Source organism: Grus americana, chromosome 24 (genome assembly GCF_028858705.1).
Source record: "Grus americana isolate bGruAme1 chromosome 24, bGruAme1.mat, whole genome shotgun sequence".
NCBI lineage: Eukaryota > Metazoa > Chordata > Aves > Gruiformes > Gruidae > Grus > Grus americana.
This window is the reverse complement of record NC_072875.1, coordinates 6,118,404-6,141,998: the sequence shown is the minus strand read 5'-3', so window position 1 is coordinate 6,141,998 and position 23,595 is coordinate 6,118,404. Positions and strand designations below refer to the sequence as shown.

The window sequence follows — 23,595 nt, the reverse complement described above, 5'->3', positions numbered from 1 at the left end:
GGCCAAGCACAGCGTGATGGCGAGCGCGTTTCCGACGCCGCGGCAGGCTCCTTCCTCGCTGCGAGGTGCCGCGTGTGCCGAGCAGGGATGCAGAGGCATCCGTAGCCCCTCTCCCCAGCTCTCGCTGGGTGCCACGTCCCACTCAGCTGTCCAGCGCTGCGGACAAGAAATAAAATAAATGTCCATTTTACACCCATGCAGGCTCTTTAAGCCCTTATTGCAAGCAATGTGCTGTCTGCTTTTTCAAGTTCTTCTTCAAAAGCGTGTCAGATTTCCTTGGAAACGTCTGAAACTTCCCGTCCTTGGCGCGAATCCTCAGTGGTGTCGAGGACATTGCGTGCCGCAGAGCGGGGTCGTTGCTGGCGAGCCGCGGTGTTGCTCCGTCTGTAGCTGGGTGTTGCTCGGTGAGGCTTTTGGGGCTTTTTGCAGAGATGCTGCATGTGTGGTACCCACCACCAAGGAGTCCTCAGCGAAAGCTGCTTGCGGGGGCATCATCCCCACGGCAAGAGGTTTACCCAGGCACGGGGCTCTGCCAAGGCTGAGTGATGGTATCTGCTTTTCAGCCCTTCAGAAAGACTAGAGGGGAGTCAGTAAATCAAATATCGTAGGGGAATCTTCTCAAAGAGCAAGGTCACCTCCAAAAAGAGGCGAGATGAAGAGGCTCTTGGACGCCTTTTTACAGCTAAAGAGTTCCTCAGCTTAGAAAAGGCAGCCTTGCTGACCTTCCCCACCCCGCTCTCAGAGGGGAAAAGCTCCGGTGGCTCTCGTGGCTGCGGCGAGCGATGCCCAAGTCCTTTTCTTCTTCCCCTTTTGAAATTTGCATTTGCCATGAAGCTAACCCCGGACCTCCGGTGAAGGGCAGCTTCTGCTGAACAGTCGTAGGGAGATGAGAAGAAAAGGGTCTTCTCTCGCTTCTTTTTCCTTGAGCCTCGGAGTGAAATTCCGTAAGGGCTCTGTGAAAGAGCACTCGCACAAGCCTCTAATTTCAGGTGTGAATATGGAGACTTTTTCATTAGGAAACATATGGTGTTAAGGTTAAAAAAAAAAAAAAAAAGAGATGAAGTTTGACAGCCAGGAACAAAGCAATGAAATAATAACTACAGGTGGGCAAAGCCTCCAGCAGGGTTTGCAAACAACAAAACCAAGCCAGGGGCAATTCAGATCCAAGTGTTATTGTTACTTATTAGAGTTGGTGGAAAATTTTACAGGGCAAGAGTTTTTTTTTGACAGAAACTTGGGTTTTCATCAAAAGTGAAATTTCCATGGGAAGCATTCACCTTCTGCAGGAAATTTGGGCATCTGGTAGGAGACAAAGAAAGAACTAAAAAAGCGAGAAAACAGAAGTCACCAAGCAGCTGAGGAATTTATATGGCGAGTGGTGGATGAAGTCGCTGGGGCAGGGCGCTGGGCGAACACAGACTGGAAAGGTAACAACTCATGGCTAACCGGGTGGTTGGTCGCTCGCTCAACCTGTGCTGAGGAATAGCTGATCCGACCTTCAGCTCAGGGGATGCAGGTAGCTGGCTCCATCCCTGGTATCAAGCACTGGGCCGATCTCCCCTTTCAAGCAGGTTCATCTTGAGTTAAATACACGGCAATTTCCTCACCTATAAGAGGACGTTTCCTTGCTTCTTTCCTTTGGCACTTGGTGTAAGTCTTCCGCCTCCTCATCTACTGCTTTATTCTTATTGCTGGGAAGTGTTGCCTAATGGGTAGAGAATCGGGACTGGGATGTCTGAGAGGCAGCTGTTTGCCAAGACGTCTTTTATTTCTCTGTCTCTCTGCCTAGTAAAGCGGGGTTAAAGATATTAATATTCTTGGTGAAATACTGGGGGAGATGCTGATTAAAAGCAGGGGATGGGAGGTAGATCATCGCTGCTGGAGCGTTGCGTCCAGCCTCACATCCCTCCTTGGGGCCTCGGGAGAAAGTTGAGCTCGGGAGCCGAATGTCATTGCCGAGGCTCCACTTTCTTCTCCGCTCTTTGAATTCCGGGTCCCGAGCGGCATTGCAATTTATGGTGAATATTTTATACCTCCAAATGATGTTTTGTGGGATTCCGCTCGTCTCGCCCGCTGTGCCTCCGTCAGTCTCGGAGGACGGCTGCCTTTGTTGTACGTGTCAAGCTTGACGAGGCGCCGTTTTTCCAAATGGATAATTCTGTTCCTTTGCCATCGAGGAAATTGTTTCCTTCCTGGAAAGGCTGCTCTGTCGCTTAAACGAGGCTTTGGCTGCCAGTGAGTCGACTGGAGAAAATATGTCAAATGACTGCAGGTGACCTTGAGAAAAAGCATGGATGGGTATGTTGAGGGGGCGGCTTCCTTATATTTTTTCACAGTCCCCTTTTGCAGCTTGTCGCGACTGGGAAGAGCTTCAGTGCAGGGTGGGAAGAAGGCAGATGCATGGGTTATCGAACCCCCGGGGTTGTTGCCCTCCATATATTTCGCTTCCCATTAGCAGGCAGGGCAGCACTGAGAACAAGCTGGGGCGGGGGGGGGAGGGAGGTTTCTCCCCAAAAGGGAGAAAACTCAGGGGCCTTAAATAAGAAAAATTGAAAAGCAGTATGTATTTAAATGGGAAGATAAACCACACTAGAAACAAGTCAGTAGAAAGCCCCAAGTCAGGAGATCAGATTTGGAGCGTGCCGCTCATCTTCCAATTTCAGCCGTTACCTTCTGCCTTGAGCTAGATAAAACGGGCTCGATGCTGCCTACGTCAGCCTGGCGATAACAGAGCCGGTCCCGTCGTGTGCCCCTGCAATGCGGGAGGAGGATGGAGCCCGACCGGCGTTGCTTGCTGCCTCGGAGGTTGGAGCGTTGTGCTCCGCAGGTGGCTGCATCCCAGTGCCCTCGGCGTGTGCTCCCACCACGTCTGCAAAGGGCTTTGACTTGGGGGACCTGTGGGATGAAAGGTACCATAGAAACACGAGTTTTATTAATACCGTGGAAGGTTGCCAGTCATAATTAAAACCGTGAGAAGCTTGGCGGTTTCACTTCACAGAGCTCGGTACAAATATTTCTGTTGGGTTTGATCCATGCTGCTTTGTAGCCACTCGGTTTCACCTTGCGCTGCCGAGCTGCGTGAGGTCTCCTCGAAGAACTCGGTGAGCCCTTGCCGAGGTGCAGCAGGGCAAGTCTTACGTGATTTGAACGCTGACAAGCCGGCCAAGTTTGCTCTCAGTGGGCCACGGTTTGCTTGCAAAGTTAGGATGAATTGGATGGGAGCGAAGTAACTTAGAAGTCAGTCAAGTAGCGCCTTGTGTGGGATTTCACCGGCATATTTCCCGCATATTTCTGTCTGTCTCGGAGAGGAGGAGTGTGGGGAAGGAGGTGGGGAAGGAGCAGACTAAGAAGAGGAGGCAACCTTTCGTAACTGCGTAGAGATCTCTCTCCTCCTTCCCCACTCTTGCAGCAAGCCATCTGCTGCAGCTCAGCAGGCTTTAGCCCAGTCAAACTGTTTTCCCACCCCCCTCCACCTCGTAAATCGTTGCTTGCAAATTCAGGCAGGTGTAATCATGTCGCTTATAAACGCATCGTTTTGGAGGACCCCTTTGCAAACGTGGTTCCTCTAGGGACTTAGGGTTAGCTTCATGGCACCTGGATTCAGCTCCCTGGAAGTCCGGTGCATGGTAGGTGCCTAGGTTCCTCCGTAGTCATTGGAGAGACATGGGTGATCCAAGAGTTACTGCTCACTTTTTGCGTCTCTCTGGTGGTGGTAGAGGAAACCTGGAGGATTTGCTTGACTGGGCATCAAACATTTAGAAGGCAAAAGCTGGATGAGGTGGCACTTGGTGGGATTTTAGAGGGGATCTTCATCCTATTTGAGCGGAATCTGAATGGAGGGACCAACTGAGAGCTCTCTTTGGGCTCCTACCCTTCAACTTTGAAGGTGGCTCTAATCAGTTCCTGAGGAATTGTCCCATCCTTGGTATACTCCCAGGAATGGAGATGATGGCTTAACCTCAGTACGACAGAAGCATTTGGTACAGGATATAGTAACTATGATATCGTACTTATGACAACAGCCAGATCGTCCACAAGATGATTGAGAGAATTAAAAGTCCTCTCATCCACACCGTTGAGCCCAGCCTGTTGGATCCAGCCCACAGACACAGTCCCGCTGCTCTTCCCCTCTGTTCTGCGAGTTAAAGATATCCCCGAGCGGTGCAACGATGGTTTGAAGGTGGGTTTCTTGAAAGCGCTGCCTTCTTCCTCGACAACGGCTTCCCAGCCGCGTGCAGCGGGGTTAAAAATGGAGAAAGAGACGAAGAGCTCTTTCCATCTGTTGCCCACCTCTCCTTTGCAAATCAGATGGGAAGGCGGCACGGCAACTGCCTGCATTGCGGCACCCCTCCCCGCAGCAGGCAGAGCAAAGGGGGCACAGCTGAAAGCGCGCCTGTGGGAGTCTTGACGGTGAGGGTGCGGGCATGCGAGATATTTTTAACGCCGTTCCCCGAACGTGCAGTCGGCACCGGCAGAAAGTGCCAGATTGCCAGCCCAGCCAAGAATTTTCAGGCTTGGGAATCGTCGGGGAGGGAGCCGAGGCGTGAATTCAGCGTGCCGCGCTTTTTCCCAGAGGCGTGCGTGGTGTGGGGACCTCCTGGCTGCACGGAGAGGTTTGGAGCATCCCTCGATAGGCAAGTCCTCCCACGCCATGCAGAGGACATCCCTGTTTGCCCCAGGAGCCTTCCCCTCTGAAACGTCCCCTGTTCTGCAAATATCCTCTTCCTCGGTGGCCGTGCGGAGCGGGGTGGGACCCGTGGCCTCAGCGGGTCCCTGAGGATGGGTAATGTGATGAAGCGGTGCCAACCTAGGCGGGGTTTTGCTGTTTCTCCCCCAGAAAGGGACAGCTGACAGCCGGGAGCTGAAGCAAAGCCGGCTGCTTCCTCCACTGCGGCAGAAACAGGATTTTTGCCTGTTCCTGACCTAGAAATCGGGCCAGCCACCTAGAGGTGAAAAGCTCTGCATCCTATTACCCATCCCCGGAGCCTTTTAATCTTCTGAGATGAAGATCTTTTGATCTGAGCAGCTCTGTAGCCCAGCCCGGTCTGGCCAGGAGGTGTTGAATGTTTAAAAACCCTCGGCTGCTCTCGCTACCGGGGAGCGATGGAGGCTTAAAAACGGGGCTGCGGTTCCTCCCGTGGCTGGGTTGTCCGTCGGGTAACGGGGGCAAGGACGATGACGCCTGCCAAACGCCTCGGGTGCCGATGTGCAGTCTGATCTCTAAAGGTTGTTGCTGTGCTGTTACTCGGAGCAGTGCCTCAGGCCGGAGCAGCATCCCTGGGGCTGCTCTCCTGCGGTGGGACAGCAGCGCATCCATCCCTGCCGACCCCTTAATTTCCTTAGGAAACCCCTGCCTGGTTCTCAAGCGGGCCAGCGGCACCTCAGTATCTCCAAGTGCGAGGATAAAGGCTTGGAAAAACGACCGAGGATCGGGAACTGCCGTTCTTGAGGCGCTGGCGATGCTGGTCGGGCGCTGGGATTTTTTGCTGGGGCTTGCGGGGAGAGGCAACCCCCCTGGCTGCAGCCCCCCAAATTGTACTGCTTGCTCCATGGCTCTCCCCAAACCCCGGAGCAGAAAGCTCATGGGTGGAGAGTCTGGCAGCTGATGCCGTGTCCTTAGAGCCACTGCAAAAAACTTCATTTCTAGCCTCCAAAGCTGCACATTCCGCTACCTCTTCAGCAGCAAGGAGTGGTTTTTTGGAGAGCTGTTATGTGCCTGCTCCTGTCTGCACCGAATGGCATCCGAGCTGCCAAGATGTTTGTCTAATGCCTTCTCTGTCTGCGTAAACGCTTTTCTTGCTGCAAATCGGTGCCGCGTGCTGGCAGCTCGGGGTGGTTTTCGGGGATGCTTACCTGGCTCGAGGAAGGAGCCGTGGCCTGGCAGGGCACAACCTTGGGCTCTGACCTTAGAGCATCTCGGCACGTCTCTTGCTGCCTGATGAGGCTTAGGCGGTCGCCTTAGCGCTGCGTGGCAGATCATTGCAGGAAGATCAGCTATTATTGGAGTTGGTGCAGAGGATTCGAGTGATGATTTGCTTCTCTCTCAAAATACAATTAGTCACTTCCACCAGCACAAGGGAGAGCAAAGGCTTGAACTATTTGTGGCTTCAAGCTGAGGAAGCTGAAGAGCGAGTCCTCCTCCATCTCTGCCCTTGGTCTGGACAATTCCGGACAAGCTTTGCCTCCCGGTGGCTTTTGTTGCTGATGCTCGAATTGTGCTCCGTGTTATGCATCCACCTTTTTAGCACCTTTACCTTTGTAATCGTGCCCTGGGTGCCAGGTGAGGTGGTGGAGGCAGAGGATGGGCGTTGATGGAGCCAACAGCGTCCATCAATGGTATTCCAGCAGTGGGGAAGGGGGAGAGAGAATCCACGTGCCAGAATCCGGCACGGAGGGGCTGTTATTTTGTCATTCATTAGACTGGAGAAAGGCTGTATGCCGTCATATTTCTTCCCTTCCCTCTGACTGGCGGGGATGCGATGGTTTGGGCTCAGCCCTGCCCTCTGTGCCGTTGCCAGCTCTGCACCCGGGACCGTTTCTCTCCTCAGTGGGAGCTAAGGAGCAACTTTGTCGGCTGGCAGGCTGCCTTTTCCCTTCGCAGAGGCGCGCTGGCTGCGGCTTTGCTCGTTTGTAGGTGAGCTGCGGCTCGGCTGGAGCCAGCAGAGTGATGCATCGTGCCAAGAAGTTGCTTGGGTGAGATTTTCCCTGGTTTGGTACCCAATGGTGGGTGCCTTAAAGGAGCTTTCCTCTCTCTGCGCTACTCTTTGCCTTTAAGCGTGCCTGGTTGTTAGTTGCTGGGAGTACAAAAGTACCTCAAGTCAATTGGTCTTTCTGAAAACCTTAATTAAGTGCTTTTTGCTTCTATTGAGCCCCTGCCCTTAAAAACGGCCTTGCAATTGCGAGACATTACCGACACTTTAAGGCTTCTTTATCATCTTAACTTTCTGCTTACAGTTTCTTTCTTGCTAGAGCAGCCTCTTCTCTCCTCTTTCTTCCTGCCTGCCCACCCCTGCTCCCCTGGGTTCTCCCTGGGATCTCTTTGGGATCTCCCCGGAAGAGCTGCAGACATCCCATCCCTGCTGAAACCTTTCCACCCCTGAGTCCTGCCGCGTTGGTTGTGAAAACAGGGCGGTGTTTCTACACTAGCGGGGTGCGCTTCGGTCCGCGGGCTCCCCGGGGCTTTGACGCGTGCAAGCGTCTTTGGGCTGCATTTGGCATCGTGCTGAGATCTGGATCCAGGTGAGATTTGGAGGGTTTCCAGTTTTCTTCAGGCTCTCTTGCCCCGTCGTGGGCACGCACCCCCGTCCCGATGGCACGATGCACGCCGCTGTTCCAGCCCTCCCGCCCTGGCTGCACCCGTTGTCTTAACTCTCCCCTCTTCCTCCTCCTCTCTTCTTATTATAGCAGTCGTATTGTTTTAAGCTGTAACCACGGTGCATTGTGAGTTTTCATAAAGGATGTGTTGTGGAAGGGAATTGTATTGTATATACTGGCTGTGTGCTTCCTTTTAAACTATACCCCTGTCACCAGGCAGCTTTCTACAGGTTGGTTGCTGAGTGAACAGCTGAGAACCTGTGGGAAGACCCAAATGGCACTTAAATTATATTTGCTCTTTGATTTCGAAGACATTTAGTACCATTTAATAGAATCAGAATGCAATTTAACTCTGCCAAGTGGGGGAGGCTGCCTCGGGAGAAGTGACACTGCCATAGCTGGGGAAACAAAAAAATTTAAGTGAGCAAAACAGCAGGGTCGCGATTTACTATCCGGATAATTATTATTAAATAAAGAGCAGAGTGGGACTGTGTCTATCAGCTTCCCCGTGCACTCGAAATGGCATTAACCACTTCAGCGCTGGGTGATGCTCTGGGTTAGCTGCACCGGGGGACACACACGCACACCCCCTCAGAGACGTGGCATCTGAAGAGGCTGTTGCGGTGGCGTGTTGATCGTTACCCAGAATTAACCTGGGAGCTTTTAACTGGAGGCTGATTTCAGCGCATGCAGCGTTGCTATACCAGCAGCTCTCCTAATGCTCCCGCTACCCCGGCTGGGCTCGCTCTCCCGAGCGTGCCGCACCAGCACTTTCACGCCCATATACTTTTCCGCACCAGGAGCTGGTTATTAACAACGTAATGCAGGAGAAGGGACATCTCTCCAAGACGTGAGCTGCGTTGTGCTGACCAGGCTCGCCAGCACATCTAGGAGACAGCACCGCGGGGAAGTCTGTCTTTCCTGCCGCCCTGGTTTTTGGCTTAAAGGATGGTGAAGACTTCTTGTTTGACTTTAGGCAATTTTTTTTTTTTTTTTTTTTTTTTTGGTGGAAGTCTTTAGGTTTGGCAGCACTCAGTTCTGCACAGGCTGCAAAAGCCAGGCGAGGTGCAGTTCAGCCTGGGTGCAGCAGCTCGGGCGAGCTGCCTGGCAGTGCCCTGCTTAATTTAAGGTTTTCGTGGGCAGGTCTCCACTGCAGCGAGACACCGCCGTGGGCAGACTATTTCTAGCTGTTGTTCCCTGCCTGTATAAAGGAGATAATAGCACTTTCCTACCTCAGGAGGGGTCTGCGGAGGACAAGTCTATTAAAGATTGTGAGGTGCTAAAGATGCTTTACTGATTGGGGCCATAGGAGTAGCTGAGGTATCTAGTTTAGGAAAAGGTTTGCGGTTGAGAAATCAAAAGATTGTCTTTTTTATTGCCTGCCAGCTCTGCCGGCCACCTGGAAATCAAATCAAATTGTTAAAATTTATTTTTGCCTGGAAAAAGTTACAGTAAACTGGGAGATGACGTGCTTGCGGTGATGATACGTTGCATTCTTCAAGCATATTTCGGCTAATAGCCCCAAAGTTTCTTACACAGCAGGGAAACGTGCCCAAGCTGCAGATGTGCAAACTGAGGCGCTGAGAATTGAAGTGATGGTGTTCACCCACCCCACAAGGACTTTGGAGCAGCCTTACTCTTAGCCCTGAGCATCCTCCAGACCCAGCTGCTCAGGAGAGCAGCTGGTGGACCATACATCCATATATTGGATGGGTGAGAGCTGCGGAGAGGAAAGATTCCCCCCAAATAGTCGGCGGTCATCTTCTGGTTTGTCCAAGCAGTCCAAAAACCTCTGGTCACGAGAGCTCTGGTGCTGCTGGGTGTCAGTATGGGTGTGTAGGCAGCGGCTGCTTTGCAGCTCTGAAGTCTTTGATTGCTCCAAGATGAGTTTCTCCTGGAAAGCATTGAGTTCTTGTAGAGCAGCCATGAGAGATACAGGCGCCAGGTCCACATCCCTCGGCTAATAATAGGTGTGAATTTATGCCTGCATCTCTAAAATAGCTTGATATGTCCAATCCTCCTGGATAAAGGCGAGGGATTGAATTATTACAAAAGGACGATATTTCATTTCCTATAAGTGCCTTAATCTCGTGAGTAAATATTACAGCTTTGTGCTATAATCCCTAAGCTGGTATATCTCTTCCCTTCCCAGTTACCTTTTGTGTTGATTTACATTTAATATGTTGCCATTAAATTTCTTTCTCTCTCTGAGGCCTATTATAAGTGCAGTATTTATTCTGTTGAGTCTTTTTTAGCCACGTTTGTATTGTATTCTAATGTGCTCACACAAAAGGCTGCCGGGCACATTCCTGAGATATTTGCATCTTTTTCTTCCCTACTTTTGTCTGCGCTGCTGAAAACACACGCTGTTTTGGCCCCGCACCCAAAGTAACGTTCCTCATACTGATGAGATGCCTACAGGAAAGTCTCTCTGCTAACTCCTGGGCTTTCCTGGTCCGCTGGTCCTCCCGGTCCCAGGAGGAGCATCTTGCCTGCTAGATCTGAGCATCCTGGTGCATGGGAAAAACTGAATCTCCTCCTTTCATCCTTGGGCTCAGGGTTTGCATGAACTCACCCGCTTCATTAGGTGGTGATTTTCTAGAGTCTGCTGTCAAAATTGATGGCTGCAGGGAATGGGAACGATCTTTGCCTTACTGGCAGAGAGCACAAGGGGGTATTTGTCCACCATCTGGGAGAAAGTGGGTGTTTACTCTTAAATGACTGTGTGGTCCCTGGGGCAGTGCTAATTTACCTAGCCGCACGTAATTAGTTAACTATTTGCATACAGGAGGGAGTGGACAGAGAGATGAGCGCTGGGTATTTAATGGGAGCAGGGCAGGTAGCAGTGCGGAGAGCCTGTGATAAGGCAAAGTTGGGGCAGCCTGGGGGTTTTTTTCTGGCTTCTTGCGTCAACGGTAGAGCTTTCTAACCCGCTCCCCGGATACCTGAGGGTCTCTGCGGCCAGCTGGCACTTTTGAGGGGGGGTTTACAAAGAATAATAGAAAAGTTTCTCCGAGCTGGGTGTCCTCGGGGGACCTCCCCTGGCTGGCAGTGGTTTGGGGTGCGTGCCAGGGATGGTGCCAGGAGGACGTTGGGTTGGGGGAAGATTAGACGTTCTGGGAGGTGGTGGAGGGGGATGACTCTGCACTCTTTTGGGTGCTGTACCTTTGCTTTCCAGGCTGTAAACTCAGCCTTCAGAGGGAGGTTTGAGAGACTGGGGGCGTGTGCTGCCCGGGTTGCCGATTTCCTTGTGCAAATCCCTGTATTTTCCTGTGTCCCTGTTCGTTTCTCCTCTGTCCCCTCAATATAATTGCTTTGCTCCTTTCTAAAGTGCCTGGATCTCTTCAGATTAAGGGTGCTCAGCTGGAGCTATTATTATTGTGATGTTTTTATTGCATAGAGAGACTGAGATATTAAAGGACTCTTTCAGCTTAGGCTTTTAGTGGTAGAGAAGATTGTCCAGAACAGATTTGGGTAGAAACATCCACCCCAAGAGACAACCTGAGGCAGTGAAGAGCTGAGATCATCTGCCGGGGTTGGGAGAGAGACTCACGCTCAGACTGCAGATTTCCACCAGCAGTCTGAATGTCAATTCTTCTCTGGAGCATCCTTGCCCACGAGAAGCAGTGATAAGCTTCCCTCGTTCCCACCTAAGCCCTTTGCAGAGGGTTGTGTTGTAAAGCACAAGGTCCCACAGACTCAACTCGCTGGGAGGGAGCTGGAAATAAAGCCTGTCCCACATGGCTGGGAAAAAAAACCCAAAAAACCCCTATGTGGTTCTAATTGGGTCAGAAGTGTGCCCAAGCCAGGGTGTTCGGGATCCCCCGTCTCACATCACCACCACATCTACTAGGGACAGGTCTTCTGGCAGAGCCAATGCCAGTTCCTTTGGTGGGGCCACTCCAGCAATTAGCATGGACTAAGCATCACAGACTAGCAGGCCTTTCCTTCTGAGATTTGAGTCTGGGATTAAGGTTCTGCAAGATGTAGAAGAAAACGAGCACATACAAATATCCAGGGGTAGTTATAAAATGGCTGCGTTCCTGAGCTGTGCCAATGAGGCGTACAGCAAAGGAGGAAAAAACAAACGCTGGCGGTTGGGGGACACACAGAAACAAGGCTTTTATCTCCTTTAAAATAACCCTGCTCTGTTTGATTTTAAATCTTCCATCCTCACCAGAGTCATTCAGCTGCTCAGTGCAAAGCTACCAGGGGAGTTGCGGGGGGAGAGGGGAAAAAAAAAAATTTAATTGAATCCTTACGTTTGAGTGATGGCTACTCTGAGCGCTTGTCAACCTGATGGTAAATCTTGGGGGTGTTAATTGCTCTGAAATCCCTTTCCTCTCCGGTTCCTCTCGTCAGCGGTTCCCCACCTTCCACGCAGTCCCCCATCTCGCTTGTTTGCAGCCCACGGTGTGCTGCCCGTGCACGGCTCCGAGAGCCGAGGGAAGGCTTGGGGTGAGGAGGAGAGAAGCCTTTCCCTTATTCCGTTTCAAATGGCTCCTGTTTGCTGATAAGGTTAATTGATTTCTTTTGCTTTAATTAACGAAATTCAATTTCCACTTAATGAGAAAGATTTTGGCGTGACACGTGTAAATGGCAAAGTGACGAGTGCCGGGTGAGGAGAGAGGGAAGGGAGGGAGGTGGGGGCAGGCGGTGCCGGTCCCCCACCCTGGGCATCCTCCTCATCTCCGCAGAGCGAGGTGCAGCTCGTAGCTCCGTCTTCTGCGATACCCAGGTGCGTTCGTGTCACTCACCAAACGTGCTTTGCACTTCAGTATAGCTAAGAACTGTCGCACCCGCCCTGTCTGGCAGAGAATTGACCCTGGGGTGGATAAGAACGCTTTGCTGCTGCTTTACTGAGCCGCCGCGGTGAGATTGGCGGGGCTGGGGTGTGATGGCAGCTCTGTATTAGGCGTGGGAAGAGCTCCACTGGTTGGAGGACACGGTTTGGTGCCATCTGTGCACGCAGTGGGATGCACCGCTATCCTGTCGTGACCCATTGGGACCACCGCGTTGCTGGGTTGTTTGTGCCGCTAAGGCGAGAGCTGTGTGCTGCCCAGAGCGGTGTCCCACCCGTCAGAGAAGCTTTGAGCGGGCTCTGGAAGATGCTCTCAGCGACCCTGGGAGAAGTGCCCTCCCCTGGGGGCCAGGTACCAGCAGCATCGCAGCCCCGCGTGCCCTGCTAGCAACAAGCGGGCTCCTTTCCTGGCCCTGGGCTGCTTCGTTTGCGGCAAAACTGGTATCAACAGGAGAGGAGGGCGGGCGGGGAAGGAGGATGGCAGAGAGAGAGAGTCACTTCTCATCAAGTTGATCAATCTTTGTGCTGTTGAAGCCTCTCAATGAGTTGAATGTGATTTTCTCTGCCTTACGCACAAGGTGGAAGTCGATCACTTTCAATTTTCAGCTTGCAGAACTGGCACTCTATCAAGCCGTTGCCTTGCATAACCGTGATTGCTGCTGGCCAGGGCTTCCAGCACGCCGGGAGCTGTGGTGGTGGTGGTGGGGGGGCTGGATGCGTGCAGCGGTCCCCCTGCCTCGGTGACAGGGGTTCTTTGCCCAGCCAGGGTGACAGCCGGCTCCGGGGGTTGTGAGGGGCTGGCTGCTGGGAAGAGGAGGGGGAGATCTTTGCATGGGGCTGAGAAAATGCCGTGGCAGGCTTTGGGGGCGGGGGGGGGGGCATTCGTGGCAGCGCGGTCTCCTGGTGTCAGCTTTATCCCCCCCCAGGATTGCAAACCCAGAGCCCTGAGACCGTTAAACTCATTGCACGTAAGCCAAAGGCTCTGCAGCTCTGCGGGCAGGGAACGGGAAAGCGCTGAGCGGTGTTAACCTGCCCGGGAGCGTGGGGCTGCTCTTGGCTGCCCTACAAATTCCCATCTCCCAGGAAAGCATCCCGGAGGAGGATGCAACAGGCGCCGGCAGGGTTATCGGGACAGCATGCGTCGGGGCTGTTGTCTACAGCCCGGAGCGGGGGTGATGTGGTCGGGGAGCCTCCTGCCCGCTGCACATAGGCCAGAGGCTGCAGATAAGAGAAAGTGATTTCTGGTTTTAATTAACTGAGCTTTCATTTAAGGATAAACAAAGGCCATGTTTGTGTGCTGACAGCTGGCTGTCCTTCTGGGTCAGATAAGAAGGCAAGTTATTGCCTCCAAGCTGTGAGAGGGACCAGGAGAGAGTCCAAGAAGCGGGAAACGTGAACAAATGCCGAGCGAACCTACGTGCCGGCAGCCGGGATGCTTTATTGTGTGCGTTCAATAGCGAGCCTTGCGTCTATTCATCCGCCTGCCCCTGGGTAGGAGTTGCTGTCCCGCGGTTGTTCGTGCAAATCCCTAAACCGGTGGCGGGCGTCCAAGGTTTCCTCTGCAAAAGTGGGGTGGTCCCGGGGGCTTCGCTGGCTTTGGGAAGGACGGTCGCCCTTGTTGCCAAGGCTTGCTGGTAGCCCAGGGGGCAAATGCCCCCCAGTACGTGCTCCAGCAAGAGGAGGGCATTGCTCCGAGGCAGGGCGCTTGCCAGCCAGGCACCGGGTTGCTTTGGCCTCGGTAGGATGGAAGGTTCCCTCAGGAGGGGGTGGTAGTGCCGGGGTAAACGCCAGCCTCGCCGGCTCAGTATCGCCCGCGAGATGAATTGAGTGTTTGAAGAGCTGAGGAACTGCAGCATTCGCGGCCGTGTCATCTAAACGATCGCGTTCAGAGGGGGAAAACGAGCGCTCCCAGGTCGTCGGCAGTCACCTGCTGCTGGTAGGTAGCAGTTAGACGGACGGAGGAGTGAAAACGCCTCTCGAGGGCTGCTGGTGATTCAGAAATTCAGTCAACCTACATGGCACCTTTCCCCAGTCTGGTAAGGAGAGGGTGTTCGCAGCGTGTGCCACCGCTAGCTGCTGCGTTCCGGCTTAGCGGAGGCTGGGGAGTGCCGGATTTTGGCAAGGGTGTAGGCATGGGCAGAGGGCACCGCTCCCTGTAGGTACCACACTCACCCTGTAGGTACCACACTCACCCTATAGATACCACACTCACCCTGTAGGTACCACACTCACCCTGTAGGTACCACACTCACCCTGTAGGTACCGCACTCACCCTATAGGTACCACACTCACCCTGTAGGTACCACACTCACCCTATAGATACCACACTCACCCTGTAGGTACCACACTCACCCTATAGGTACCACACTCACCCTGTAGGTACCACACTCACCCTATAGGTACCACACTCACCCTGTAGGTACCGCACTCACCCTATAGGTACCACACTCACCCTGTAGGTACCGCACTCACCCTATAGATACCACACTCACCCTGTAGGTACCACACTCACCCTATAGGTACCACACTCACCCTGTAGGTACCACACTCACCCTGTAGGTACCATACTCACCCTGTAGGTATCTATGTGCGCTTCTGGTGGATCAAAGCACCGGGACAGTTCCCTCCAGGTCTCTGGGGCTCTTTGCAGGTGAAAGCCAGCAGCTGGCTTGGCAGGGTGAGCAGATGTGCTGCTCTGCACATCTGGGGGGGAGACAGGGAGCAAAGAGCCTCCTCCACCGTGTGAGATCTCTGCAGCTGAGTCCAGCCCTTGTCCGAGACGGATGCTGCAAGGAAGGTTGCGCTGGATGTTTTCTAAGCTAGAAGAGATCTTTAATTTTTTTTCTTTTTTTTTTTTTTTTAATCCACTGCCAGAAAGTCCTTTTGTGACCAAAATGAACATATTTGCAGGAAGTTTTTTGGTGGGTCAGGGTTTTCAGTTGTCTTTGTGAAAAATCAGAAAGCAAAACCTGATGTTTATCAGGCTGTGGCTTTTGCACATCATCCCTTGAAACTAAAATAAAGTAGAAATATGTTCATTTCTTAGGTAATTTTTTACTGGACTTTTTGCTCGTTCTCTTTCACTAGAGAGAGAGAGAAGCAAAAGACTTCAATTACCTTTTGGGATGTGGAGGAAAAAAGTTCATTTTTCCTCTAATCTTCAGCAAAACAAGTTGGCAGTTTCAGTCCAGTTCTAGTCTTGGCACATTTTCTCCTCGTGCCTAATTTAAGGTGACCGTTGTAAGATCTGCTCGAGTTTTGCATTCCTCAGCCTTGTGTTTTTGCACTTCCAAGACTGCGTGATGGATCTTAAGGAGCCTGCATTATGCAGCCCTGTATCCATCTGTTGTCCTTACAAGTTAAACAGCCTGAAAAAAAATGGATTAGAGCCTCAGCTCCTATAATGAAGCAGCAATTTGTCTCCAGATCCTGATCCAGGTGTAGTAGAGCTAACGAGCCCGCTGGCCTTGAGCATCAGAGAATGTTAAATAACGGTTTTTTGGTGGAGAAAAAGCTCGAGTGGGGAAGAGAAAGTGGTGTTGGGAAGAGGGAGGGAGGGAAGAAGAGCAAAGGCGGGAGGAATCGGCAAGTGGGATGGGGTCGTCCCCGCTGAGCATCAACTGCGGAGCGAAAGGGCAGGCTGGACGCGCAGATCGTGTTGAGCGTCCTCTCCAAGATGTTTCTGAAGGCAGTTTCAAGCAGTCGTTAACCATCCGGTGATGCCACGTGCTTTCGGGAACGCGGAGGGGAGGAGAAAGCCCCGTTCGCACCGTCTGGTTGCTTTTCCTACGAGGGGACGCCGAGTCTCTTAGCGACTCTCGCAGGGTACGGGTTAATGGAAGGGGTCCCCCCAGATCCGCTCCTGCTGCTTTCCAAGAGAGAAAGCAGGCGTATTAAGGCAGGTAAAAACGGTGGCGAGAAAATAAGGAGGGGAAGAAGGTCTCATTCCATTATGTGGGAGAAAATACCTCCCAATTAAAGAGAATGAGCTGAAAGTGGTAGGTGTGGGGGAAGAGGGAAGGGGGGGGATCGTGCAGGCTCCCAGGAGAAAGACTGTCGCCTTCAGCGGGGCTGATTTGCCTGCGGTGGAGTAGAGGACGGGGAGGACGGCTGGTAGGGTAATTTTTTTCATGGTGAGGAAGGTTTGGTTATAAAACCGAGAGGGAGAGGGAGGGGAGCGAAGGGAAGGGGAGGCCAGGTTGATGGAGATCACGTTCCATTCAATTTGGAGAAAAGGAGAGAGAGAAAAGAAGATGAGCCTGAAATGAGGCTTAATTTTAATGAAGGAAAATTCTCCGCTAAGTAAGGAGAGTTAAAAGGGAGGGGAGAGGAGGGTTTGAAAATGATAGGAGCCTGACACGCTATTGTGGTAGAAAGATTTCCTTTTCTTTCTTTTCCCTTTGGTTGAAAAAAAAAAAAAAAGATAATAAAGACAGTGGAAGGTGGGGGAGAAAAGAGAGGAGAGATCTAATAAATGACTTGCAACACCTGAGAGGAGGTGGCCTCGCGGTGACTCTGGGGTCCTGCTCAGGACTCCATGCACGGGATGCAAATTACTTCTTTTTCCTATGTCTGTGCCCCCCACGATGCGCCATGCCAGCCGGGGCAGGTTGAGTCTCGGTTCAAGCCTTGTTAATGATTTTTCACTCGGAACTGACTCCTTTAACGGGTACCGGGAGGACTTGAAGCCACCCCAGGGGCCACCTGATGGATGTGTCCATGAAGGACGATGAGCAGGAGACCCTTGCTGCTGCTCGGGGCGTTACGGTGACCGTCGGGGTAGGATTTTTGGGGACTCGCTGCCAGCAGCACGGTGCACAGGACGGATCCGGTGCTGGGCAGTCGTGCGTTGTATCTAGTGCGATAAATGAACTTTCTGCTGGGCCCCTGAGGGTTGGCTGCACTCAGGATGCGTGCTCATTCCCAGCTACTGATTTCCATTAGAAGTTGTTAAAAATACATGAATGATTTCCCTTGCAGTATTTTCTTTGTCTTCTGAGCACGGTAATTGCAGCGCCTTACACACAAGTGTGGCACGGTTGCTGCCGAGGGGAGGTCCAAGCGGGGACTGGTTGCAAAATGATGTCTCTGTGGGGTGGGTGGCAGTGCCGAACCAGTGAAACCCCTTTTCCAGCGGTATTTTATTGCTCTGGGTGCTGGTGTAAATGCACCGGGAGCCTTTGTGATCCTTTGCTGGCACAAACCCTTCAGATACGCTTGAAATGTTTGGCTGAGTACCTGTTGCCGTTGTCGTTCTGGCTGCCCTTGGTTTGGTGGGAATTAGTGGGTATTTCATAGATTTTTGTTTCAATCTGTTTCACAGATTTCTGCTCCTTCTGCAAATCTCCTGCCTGGCTTCTAGATGGTGGGTACACAGACCGAGAGCGCGCAGGGAACCGCAGTTAAAAGCTCATCTCATCTTCTGCGCAATTCACATCGCAGAACTTGGTTGGTTTAAGGCTTTTTAAAAGACGAACGCATCCTCTAGGGACGAAGAAATCCATCTTGTTTCAAAATGCTTCCGTGTTTATGGCTACAAATTCAAATAGGTAGCCCAGGTGAAGCTCACCGTTTGCTAATTTATTCTCTTGTTCAGGTGATGTTGGGTTCATGCAGGCTTCTTGTTCTTGATGAATAACCTTAGTAGGTGTTCAAGCAGTATTTGTGTAAAGCTAGCTGAAAAAATAAGAGGCAAATTGCTTGCCTTTGCTGGTTCCTAATCAACAAGCAAATAAGGGACTCTTGGGCACTGGTGAACTGCTCCCTCCTCTGTCCAAGCTCTTACCCTTCCTCTTCGCCAAGGTACGTGAGGATGCTCCAGAAGGGAGTGAAATCACCATGATTTCATTTCCCACGCTCCGTCATTTCCCCCCTCGCCAGGAGAGAGCTGTGTGGTGAGTGCCAGACCTTTTCTGGAGCAATTTCTTAAGGGACGTGGAAATCTCTGGTTTTGTTGTGCCGGGTAAAATGCTCGCTCCCCTCTGATCCGTGACTTCCGTGGCTGTGAAATGGGAAACGTAATCTGAGACTTCGGACCTTTTTTTTGTCTGTAATCCAAGGCTTAGATCCTTGATTTGGTGTGGCTGATTCCCTCCTGCTCCCCTCTTCCCCCCAAATCCTTTCCCTTTGAAATAACACCTGCTCATATCCTCATGTCTGTCATGGGGAGGCAGAAAGATCTTCTCATCACGAGGAAACGCAGTCCTCTCCATCCCCCCCACTGCCACGCATCCTTTTCCAAAATACTGCATAATGTCAGACTAAATCCTTATCAGAAATTTTAATGAGCAAAATAAAACCTGAAATCTGTGTGATTAAAATCAAATCTTCCCTCTTCTGCTCTGCTGGAGCTGGCTGCCAAAACAGAGTCGCACCGCTGACAATGGGAGGCCCCTCGTATTTAATTACCTCCGGCTTCAGTCGGTGCTTTAGATAGACATCCTCTGCGGTCCCTGCTGGGGCCGTGGATAACCTCGAAGAACAAACAAAGGGTAAAGTGGTCTCCACTAAAGTGTTTGGCAAAGGCTGCTGCTCTGTGCTGGGGTAGATGGCCCGCTTCTGGCCCCGGGGAGAGTGCAGTACCTCCAGGGGTCTCTAGGGACAAGAGTTGGCCAACGTTGAGCCCGGGTGTTGCTTTTTCCTCTCCCCAGAGATGGTCTTGTCTTAATGCTTGTAGAGGACTTTTCCATGGGCGACGGTTCCTCACTGTAGCTGCCCTGAAGATGCTCTACCTGTCCGTCCACCTCTCTGCCAAATTTCTTTTGACTTCTCCCATCAGCCTTGCAGCACCCGTGCTGCTAAGTGCCTCCCTGTCTTTTCCTACCTCGTAGAGATCCCCTTTTTCCTGCATCACCTACCTGTAGGGCCTTGAAGGCATGTCATAGTCCTTTGCAGCTGCTGTTAGGCAAGTGGACATAGTGCTACCAGTTACCACCATCCAAGGTATCTCTCTCCAGACCCAAGGTGGAGGCTCACCAAAGGGAGAAGGGGTGAATCGTGGCGGCTCTTGCCCACCGCCTCAGTGCTGTTCCAGTTCCGCATCCCCACTGTATGCATGGCAAATCCACCTTTCGGCCCCTTTCTTGAAAATGTGGTGTCCCTTTGCTCCACACTGCCTTTCAGCCTCCCCTGGGCGCTCTTTGCGGCAGACTTCCAGTCACAGGTCCAGCAGACTTCCAATCACAGGTCCGCGCAGTGCTTCAGTGAATTAATTGACTTATTTCCCTGTTGTTTCCATTCCTGGATTGATTCCTCGGGTACCTTTCGAAATCACCATCTGACTTTCCCGAAGTCTCTTGAATTACGTCTTCACCCGTATCCGCTGTTGTTTGTCTCCTTCCAAGAGGCCGTTTCATTTCATTTGTCCTTTGAAGGAAGCGGGAGCATATTTCATGAGCCGTAGAATTGAATCAAATAGAAGAGGGCAGGGAGCACTCACCTGAGCTCGGACCTTTCCCCATTAGAAAGAGAAAGAGATAATTAAGAGATACTCAGAAGGTGCAGCCAGCCCATGTTTCTGGCAGGCATCCTGACTGGGTATCTCTGTCTGCTTTGCCCAGGATGCAGGATGCTTAAATTATCATAATTTAATGGCAATAATATGAGAATCTAGATAGAAATAAGCTAGAACAAATGCTGGGACGGGAGTAGGAGAACCTTGGTAGCAATGACCTTGCTGTGCCTTAAAACCTGATAAGCCACGGTGACTTGAGCTGGTGAGACAGTAATGAGGTGAATATATGCAGATGGCGGTGTCCTCTTCAGTTCCTCGTGACATTGTTCACACGCAGTTGGACAGGACTGCCGTCGTGACTTGTCTCGTAGGCAGCTGGCTCTGAAACGGCGGTGCGACGGTGGGATATCGACTCCTCATCGCTCTTCCCCTTTCTTTCTTTCTTTGTTTTTGTGTGAATTGAGAGGCAGGAGTAATTATGCCAAGATTAGAGTGCTAATCATCACTTGCAAATGGGGGAGTCATTTCTGAAGAAGCAATAATATATTGAGAGAAAGTATGGATTGACTGACAGTGCAAGTCTGAGAGGAGCCATACAACTGTCATCCTTCAAGCATACGTCTCCTTGACCTCGTGAATCTAATGTTGTTGATGTGTGGGTAACATCGGGTCAGAAATCTGTAAAAATCATAAGAGAAATCCTGTCTTGATTAATGTCAGCGTGGCCAGATACTCTCCCCTTCTCCGTAACTAACTGTTCAGCTTGCCGAATGTGCTGGGAGAAAAATACTCGGCAACTGGCTCGTGAGACAGCTTTGTGAGCACTTCACTTGATGTTCTCCAAGCCGCGTCCTAGGAAGGCTGGGCTGGAATAAAGCGGCTCTTCTCAGAAAGGCGTAGTGAAGCTGGGGAGGAGAGGAAGGCATTGCAAAGACTGGCGTAGTACAATGCGATGCTTGCAGCCCCCTCGGCTTTGTGGGGGTTTGTGCAGCAAAGCTTTTTCTCAAGAAGGAGCAGAGAGAGACGTCTTGTTGAAATCGTTGTTGCCTACTTGCCCTCTCCCAGAAGTAAAAGCCCTCTGGGGCTAGAAATGTAGATGCTCTGTGGAGGACCAGCAACTCCTTCCTCCTAATTTCATTTCATTTGACAATAATAAAATATAACCCCACAATTAAATCCGTATTAATAGATGCAGTTACACACAGTCATGGGGGCTGTCGAATTAAGGTCCGGTCCTGCTCGGTCCCGAGTGCCTTTCCTTTCTGCTCGACTGCAGTGGGGGTTTGAGAGTTTGCAGGCTCTCATGTGGGGTACTCAGTATCTTGCAGGGTTGGGGCTTTTAATTTTGCAGATCATCAAAGGCAAACCAATCCATCAATTATCAACGCTTCAGCTTGCCGCTGAGTAAATGAGAGTGTTGCCGTGTATCAATTAGCAGCATCGGATGCCCTGAAATGATAACAGAAGAGCCTGCTTTTGAGACGTGCCTGGCATCTGCGTTTTCTCTCTCTGCAAACGGTGGCAGCCGGTGCCCAGATGTGTCGAAAAGTGGTTGTGGGATTTGGTCTGCTGGGAGAGAGGAGACATTCGAGAGGTTGACTTCATGGGAGAAAGAAAGCGTAGATGCTCCTAGGATGGTCCAAATCCCGTCTCCTCTTCAAGTGTTGTAGCTCTTGTGTAAGGTAGCTAGTTATAGTGGTTGTCTGCTGAGAATCTAGTTATACTTGGGGTGCTTGGAGAATTGGGATGCTTTTTTTTTTTTTTTAAGGTATCTACTTCTACAGCATCAGATCAGTACGAAATTCAGCTAAAGGAGCAGCATCCCTAACCTCACGCTCTGCAGTCTGTGCCCTTTCCCCCCCTCTTTTCAAGCCTCCTCGTGTTTGGGGTGTGACATGAATAGGTTCATTGGAAATGCTAATCTGGATTGCCCGCCGCTGCGGGAGCTGTTCCCAATTCCTCAGCGCCCATCGCGGAGCACGCGTGCTGGCACGGCGCCGGGTCCTGTTCCCTACACCGGTTCTCAGCGGTGGTTTGTCCTGCGTCCCCCTTAGTTCATCACCACCAGGCTCTCATTATGTGTTCAGATTCATATTCTCTTTCTCCTTGCATTTATTTATTTATTTACTTATTTATTTATTATTATTATTCTGTGCATTGAGAACTCAGTGAATTTGCTGGATGGCAAAATTCCTTTATTAAAAAAAAAAAAAAAAAGAGGGGAGGGAAAGCTCAGCCCCTCCCCCTGCAAACCCCAGTGTTTTGTTTTGATTTCATTTATTTAAATATATTCCCAAAGGGTTTAAATAAAACAGAAGGAAACTCTGTGACAGGCCTTTGAACCGAATGCTCTGCATGTTTCCGTGCTTCAGCATCTTTTGAAGTTGTTCATTTCTTCCCCTTCCTTGAAACAATCCAGTAGGTTCAACGCAGGAAATGTTTTGGGGTCACCAAACCTTTAGGTTTCTAGAGAAAGAAATTTGATGGTTTAGTTTTCTTCTCCCCTTAGTTAAAAAAAATGTGTCTTGCAGCCTTTCATGATGTGAGGATGGAAGGATGCTGCCATTTTAGGTTTACATTGCTGCTGCAAGGAATCGTGCAACATAACCGACGTTAATGGGGTTATAAGTGATGATGCAGATGTTAATTTAGCAGCTGATATCTTATAACCTCAGGTGCGTTTTGCAAACAATTCCCCCTTGAATTCCTCTCACCGGTGGCTTTTAGCATCCCCTTTTTTGGTGTGGGGAGACCGAGTCACGGCGGTCGGGCTGCTCAGCTTCACGCCACGCTTTGTTTGGGGTAGGGCGTCGTGTCCGTGCTTTGGTGTGCGTCCAGCTGTTTGCAGCTGGCCAGCTGCGGCAGGGGAGGGGATGTGCCGAGGTCAGCCTGGGAGCAGGTTTTGGGACCTTTATGGTGACCTGTGCTGGGGTGGCAGAAGCTGATCCTCCCTCCTCCGTGTCCCAAGGCATCGCTGGCTCTCCCGGGCTTGCTGCCTTGTGCCTGACGTGCGATAGCCTTAAACACTCCTGGCATGTTATATATTTCAAGAGTTTTCACACCGCACTTCTCTTAACAGCTACAGCAGTGCACCTGAGGGACTGGAGCTGATCTTTGTCACAAGTGTTTAGCGCTTGATACAAATGTTTATTATATATTTCAACTAAATTAGAGTCAATAAACTATCTGCATAAATATAATCTGTATGAACAAAACACACATCCCCTCCTCAAAGAGGCTATTTCCTGTGCAGGGGCTCTAAAGAGTTGCAGGGATGTCTGATTCTCACTTCTGTTGTAATTGGCATTAAAATATAATACCTTCCCTTCAAAGAGAGGCTCCCATACTGTGCAAATGCCTTTCCTGTCCAGGCGGGGGCCAAATAATAGCAAATTATAAGCATGGAAAATATTTAGAACAAAAAAAAAAAAAAAAAGGAACGAGGACTCTGAATTATCAGAGCTGATCCATAGCTTGCAGTCTCGTACAATTTGTCTTTTCAATACACCATATGAACCAGCTATGAATAAAATCAGTCAATTTAACCCCAAATCAATGCTCTTTTGTAGAAGTGCTTAAAATCTAAGTGGAAGGGAAAGCTTTGAAGCTGCCTATCCCTTGGTAAACGCAGCACTTACTCGACGTTTGATTTTAGCAGGAAGTCCCCTGGTCTCCCAGTGCCCAGCACAGCACCTTCATTAGAAAAGCTGATGAGCAATTAGCAAATGTGTGGAAAATGACTAAATTAATTTTTTTTTAAAAAGGAGAACAATGTTTTTTCTTTCCATGTTCGGCATATGTGGCTTCCGCGAGCCTTGCTGCAACGAGGTTGTGTACCGACTCCCTTGGAGTCGTGTGCCGAGATGGGGAATTGTTGAGGACACGTGTCCCCTGGCAAGGGCAACACACATCTTGTAGGAAGCGCGGAGCTTCCTTTGTCTGCTTCGTGCCTCCAGGGAAAGCCCATTGCTTCTCCACCTTGGGAGAGCTGCCAAGGCTGGGAGCGCTGGCAGCCGCTCGCTTCTCA

General features: G+C 51.0%; 1 protein-coding gene across 1 annotated transcript in view; it reads left to right on the top strand.

The window, feature by feature from the left end:
* The window catches only part of LOC129196204 (opioid-binding protein/cell adhesion molecule homolog), a 287,692-nt gene that overhangs the window by 38,914 nt on the left and 225,183 nt on the right, over positions 1-23,595 (top strand). The gene's annotated exons all lie outside the window — the stretch shown is intronic.